This window comes from Macrotis lagotis, chromosome 4, assembly GCF_037893015.1.
Source record: "Macrotis lagotis isolate mMagLag1 chromosome 4, bilby.v1.9.chrom.fasta, whole genome shotgun sequence".
Lineage (NCBI taxonomy): Eukaryota > Metazoa > Chordata > Mammalia > Peramelemorphia > Peramelidae > Macrotis > Macrotis lagotis.
The window spans coordinates 32307315-32313314 of record NC_133661.1 but is presented as its reverse complement, the minus strand read 5'-3'; the positions used below and the strand labels follow the sequence as shown (position 1 = coordinate 32313314).

General features: G+C 44.0%; 1 protein-coding gene across 1 annotated transcript in view; it reads right to left on the bottom strand.

Moving 5' to 3' along the window:
• ADAMTS14 (ADAM metallopeptidase with thrombospondin type 1 motif 14) overlaps positions 1-6000 on the bottom strand; it is a 101086-nt gene that overhangs the window by 31823 nt on the left and 63263 nt on the right. The gene's annotated exons all lie outside the window — the stretch shown is intronic.

Below are 6000 nucleotides of genomic sequence, written 5' to 3'. Positions count from 1 at the left end.
TAGAACACAGAACCTGAGAGGTGAAAGGACCTTAGAATAGAGAGCATCAGAGGTGGAAGGACCTGAGAACAAAGAATGCAGGGTGGCTGGGTGGTGCAGTGGATAGAGCACCAGCCCTGGAGTCAGGAGGACCTGAGTTCAAATCCGATCTCAGACACTTAATAATGACCTAGCTGTGTGGCCTTGGGCAAGCCACTTAACCCCATTTGCCTTGCAAAAAACTCAAAAAAAAAAAAAAAAAGAACAAAGAATGTTAGAGGTGGAAAAATCTTAGAATATAGGAACATTGGAACACGTGCAGACCTGAGCATTGAAAAGGGATTTGACTTGACCAAATTTGATAGGAATATTAGCAAAAGTAGAAAAGAGGCCAACTTGGACTTCGGGGCACAGATAACCCTTCGCCCTGGGCCCAGGTGGGAGAAGTTATAGTAGGGAGCAGCGACTCGCTGACCCCTTGGCTGGGGGGGGAAGGGTTTCTCTTTTTCAGGGATAGGTTGCATGGGGCAGTCTCTGAGGGCTCCTCTACTTCCATGGCTGAGATGAAGGAGTGAACCTGGGCCCCTACACAGTCCTGAGCCACAGTCCTGAAGCCAGAGGAGGTCTGCCTCAAGACTTAAATTGTCCATCTGCTGCCCAAGCCTGAGTCAGGGCTGAGATGGGACAGCAGAAGCAGAGGGTATGGTTTCCTCATCCTCTGGATCTGATTCTTCAAAGGGCTCCTACCAAAGTGGTTATTCTATCCCTCTTAAAGGTGCCCTGTTCCCCTTTGACTCCCTGGGGCTTTCCTGTAGCCCCTCCAGTCCCATACCCCAAGCTGCTTCTCCCTCCTCCCCACCGGGCGGCCCCTCCTGAGTGCCCCATTTCTCTCCTCTATTCAGGCCACCTCACCCCAACAGGCTCCCTTTCATAAAGGCAACAATGGCCAGTATTTATCACTCATTCCCATATTCCAGACACTCTGCAGTATTTATGACACCCGGACTCCCAGAGTTCATGTGAGCTTTCCGGAAATGGCATCACTCAAGGGAGAGCAGACCGGGGCTCAGAAAGCTGAGCCAGGACCCACCCCCCTGGCGCCCCACATTTCCCTTCTCTCTGCCAGCCAAGGCAGCAGCAGCCACAGCAGCAGCCCCAGGAAGACCCAGCCAAGGTCACCCAATTCCACAGGATCCAGGCTTTCTGGGTGTTCCTGTAGTCTGCCTCCTATGTCCCAGCTTCCCGAGTTTTACCAGGTTTTTTTTTCACAACCACCCCACTGGGAGAGATCAAGCCTAAAAGTTGTATTATTCTAGCTTTACAGATGGCCAAACTGATGGGGAGAAGGAATCATCAATCTACATCCAGCCAGTGCAACCCAAAGTAACTCTGAAAACTGAAAAGTAAACTGGGTAGAGTGGAAAGAGTTCTGGATTTGCAGTCAGAAGCTGAGGGTTCAAATCTGAATTCTGCTACTTAGTAGCTGTATGACCTGGAGAAAGTCCCTTCTCTCAGCTTCAGTTTTCAGAAGGACTTGCCAAGGGTGTAAACAAAAGGAAGCCAAGGGCTGAGGAGCTGAACTAGAAATCACAGCTCTGGAGCCCAGATAATTAAACCAGATGAAGAAGCTGAGGCAGAAGCAATTTGACCAAAGTCACACATGTACACGGGCAGACAATCGATTTAAATTTTGGTCCTCTTATTCAAAGTCCAGTGTCCTTTCTACTAAAACTTCATAGTCCCTCTGACTTGAGAACGGCCTTGGATCAAGCTTTCCAGATCCTGCATTGCTTTAAAAGTTCTATGGCACAGGGGCGGCTAGGTGGCCTAGTGGATAAAGCACCGACCTTGGAGTCAGGAGTACCTGGGTTCAAATCCGGTCTCAGACACTTAATAATGACCTAGCTGTGTAGCCTAGGGCAAGCCACTTAACCCTGTTTGCCTTGCAAAAAACCTAAAAACAAAAAACAAAAACAAAAGTTCTATGGCACAGTGGATAGAGCACTGGCCTTGGAGTCAGGAGGATGAGAGTTCAAATCCAGCCTCAGATACTTGACTCATTAACTGTGTGACCTTGGGCAAGTCACTTAACCCTGATGGTTTCACATCCACAACCATCTCCAATCGTCCTGATTCATATCTGGCCAATGGACCCAGATGGTTCTGGAGGAGAAAGTGGGGCTGATGACTAGCACAGTCCCCCTCACTCCAATTCATGCGTTCGTCATGACATCACCTCCCTGATGTTGTAGTCTTCTTCAAGAAGGAAGGACAAATATCAAGATCCATCCCAGAAAAGACCCTCCTTTTCTATTTAAACATCTTGTATCCTTTCCTAAGATCATTGAACTAGGCTGAAAACCTAACCTCTGCCAAGGTTTCCAAATGGGATGTGCTAACCTCACTCACTATCTCTAAAACTTTCTGACTAAAGCCTCTCTCCAAGGCTACCACTTTCTCACGTATATTGTTTCTCCCATTAGAATGTACACTCCTGGAGGGCAGGGCCATCCTCAGCATTCAGCAGAGTGCCTGACTGAGGAAAAGTGCTTCATTAAAATTTTTTCTTTCCCTTACTTTTGTTTTATTTCTTTCTTTCATTCTTTTCTTCCTTTCTTTTTCTCTCCCCTTTCTTTCTTTTCCTCCTTTCCAGACAAAAAGAAGAAAGTACCGTAACTTAGTAGCAAATACAACAGAATCTAGGAGAGGAGCTAAGCTTCTTTCATGTTAAGGTAGATGCAGTTTTTCAGCAGAAGCCATAAGACACAGGTTTCAGAATATTATTAACAAATTAAATAAATAATCTCTTTAATTTCCAGGGCAGTGGGGCAGCTAGGTGGCACAGTGGATAGAGCACTGACCCTGGAGACAGGAAAATTTGTCTTCAAATTCAGCCTCAGGAGGTGGCTAGGTGGTGCAGTGAATAGAACACTAGCCTTGGACTCAGGAGTACCTGAGTTCAAATCTGGCCTCAGACACTTAATATTACCTAGCTGTGTGGCCTTGGGCAAGCCACTTAAAAAAACACCTTAAAAAAGATTTATTTATTTCAAATTCAGCCTCAGAAGTTTTATATTTACTTAGCTGTGTGAGCAAGTCACCTAACCCCATTGCTTTGTAAAAGCCAAAAACAAGACAAAGCAAAACAAATTTACAGGGAAGCTAGGTGGTTCAATCGATAGAGTAGCAAGTCTGGAGTCAGTCACATTCATCATCTTAAAGTCAAATCCAGTCTCAGACACTTACTAGCTGGATGATCTTGGGCATGTTTGACTCAGTTTCCTCATCTGCTAAATGAGCTAGAGAAAGAAATGGCAAATCACTCCAGTATCTCTGCCCGGAAAACCCCAAGAAGAATCAGATACAACTGAAAAATGACTGAACAATTAACTTATTTAATGAAAAATTGGCAAAAATAGAATTAACATTAGTGCAAGAAGGGGCAGCTAGATGGTGTGGTGGATAAAGCACCAACCCTGGAGTCAGGAGGACCTGAGTTCAAATCCAGCCTCAGACATTTAATAATTGTCTGTGTGTGACCTTGGGCAAGTCACTTTAACCCCATTGCCTCAACTAAATAAATAATAGTGATAGAAGACAGGCTTAATCTTCTTTTGAAATCTCAAGACTTAAGTTTAAATCCCAGTCTACCACTTACTGGTTGTGTGATCTCAGGCAATTTTCTCAACCTCTCTGACTCTCTTCTTGCAAATATTATCTTCCAATTTTGACAATGAATATCTGTTTTATCAAGGCCCTCTTACAACTGACATCCTGTGTTCCCCATTCTGAGGTCCCTCACATCTCAGACATGCTGTGACTGTAAGATCCCAAGACCAAGGTCAGGGGTCTTCCTGGAGAAGAGAAAAAGAGGGAATGTTTCAGACATGGTAGGAGTCTCCCCGCAGTGATGGAAGGGGCAGAAGAAAGAGTAAATGAAAGAAATCACTGGCAAAATCCAAAAGCCTCACCTTAATGTGAAAGCACTTTTTGTATGTCTGCTTTCAAACTGAGCTTTCTCAAGCTTCAATGATGAATATTTAACACACGATGGCAGCATGCCAAAAGAAAACTAGCCCTGTGTTCAGGACACAGAGTTCATAGGGACCTGATCCAGTTCTCTGAGGTCATTCCCATTAGCGTCAAAACTCACCCCCCTCCCCAGAAGGTTCTTTCTCAGCGTCCACATTTCCCAGATTGAAGAGAAACATGACATGAAAGTAGATAATAGAATGCCAGAACCAGAGGGAGATCATCTAATCGTTTTGCAGAGAAAACTAAGATTCAGAGAGCCAAGCTGATTTGGCCAAGATCACACCAGAGAAAGTGACCAAGCTGGGAATTGAATCCAAGGCTGTGACTTTAAACCTCATATTCTTTCTACTATTCCACGGACCTTATTTTAAGAAAACAGAGAGAATTGGGGGGGGGGGGGGAAGGAGGGAGGGAAGAAAAGAAAAAAAGAGGGAGAAGAGAAAGAATTAGATCAGTGAGATGAACTGGATAAACATAAAATGGAAATAAATAACAAAGAAAGAAAGAAAGAAAGAAAGAAAGAAAGAAAGAAAGAAAGAAAGAAAGAAAGAAAGAAAGAAAGGAAGGAAGGAAGGAAGGAAGGAAGGAAGGAAGGAAGGAAGGAAGGAAGGAAGGAAGGAAGGAAGGAAGAGAGAAGAAAGAGAAAACAAGAGAAAGAGAAGAAAGAGAGAAAGAGAGAAGAAAGAGAAAGAAAGAATGAAAGAAAGAGGGAGGGAGAATGGAAGGAAGGAAAGAAGGAAGGAAGGAAGAGAGAGGAAGAAAGAGAGAAAAAGAAAGAGAGAGAGAGGGAGGGAGGGAGAAGGAAGGAAGGAAGGAAGGAGAAGGCAAGGCAACAGAAAGGAAAGCAAAAAGGCATTCAAGGGAGGTCAAGGAAAGCCAAGGGAAGGGAAAGAAAGAGAAAAGACATTTTCAGAATAGGCCAGCTGTGGAATCTTTTCTTGCTAAGGTTAGAAATTGCTGTCTTTGCCTGTTCAGATCTGAGTCATACCCAAATCTCCCAGGCAACTATAAACAATGAGGAACATAGGTGCCTTTGTATCATCAGTCAGTCCTTAGAGGGGATGACCTGCCACCCAAATGGACAAGGGGGTGCTATAAGCAATAAGCAAACTGATCTCAGAAGCACCCCCACATGACCTTCAGCATCCAGCTCTATTGGTAACCTCCATGAAAGGGACTCTTTGTCTCTCTTATTGTCTCCCAACTTCCCTCAAATCACCCCCATGGAAGACCCTGGACAGAAGAGAAAGTCCCCTAGAACCAGCTTTTCAAAACCATCCCAATTGGACACACAATTCCATAGGCAATAAATCCCAGGAAGCAGCAGTAAACATTTTGAAAAAAGACATCAAAGCTAAGTAACACAGTGGATAGACAGATCATCGGTGCTGTAATCAGGAGGACCTGAGTTCAAATCCAGATCAGACACTTAATAATTACCTAGTGGTGTGATCTTGGGCAAGTCACTTAACCCCCATTGCTTTGCAAAAAAAAAGTCATCAAAGATTTGTAGTCAGCAAATGTGACTCAAATCCTAACTTTGTTTCTTTCTAGTTATATTACCTTCAGCAAATAACTTCCCTTCTCTGGACCTCAGTTTCTTTATCTGGAAAAAGAAGAGATTTGTCCAGATCAGCAAAGACTCATAATCTTTGTTTAGTGCCAGGGACCCCTCTTTGGGCAGCAAATGAAGCTGATGAAACTTTTTTCAGAATTATGGTTATTGCCTATGTTCCTAATGAAAGGAAAGGCTAAATTTCAGTTAAGAGGTTAGTGAAAATAAGGAAGTCATCTTCCCCCTCCAAATTTGTAAACTTGGACCCCCTGAAATATGCCCTTTGGCATTATAACCCCTTGAAAGCATTTCAGCAATGAAGACACTTTAACCATCATCTCTTCCCATCCCCCTATCAAAAAAAAAAAACCTCTTTACCATAGAGAAGACAGTTGGTCGGTCAGCTTCTGCTGAAAAGCTTCCAGAAGAAG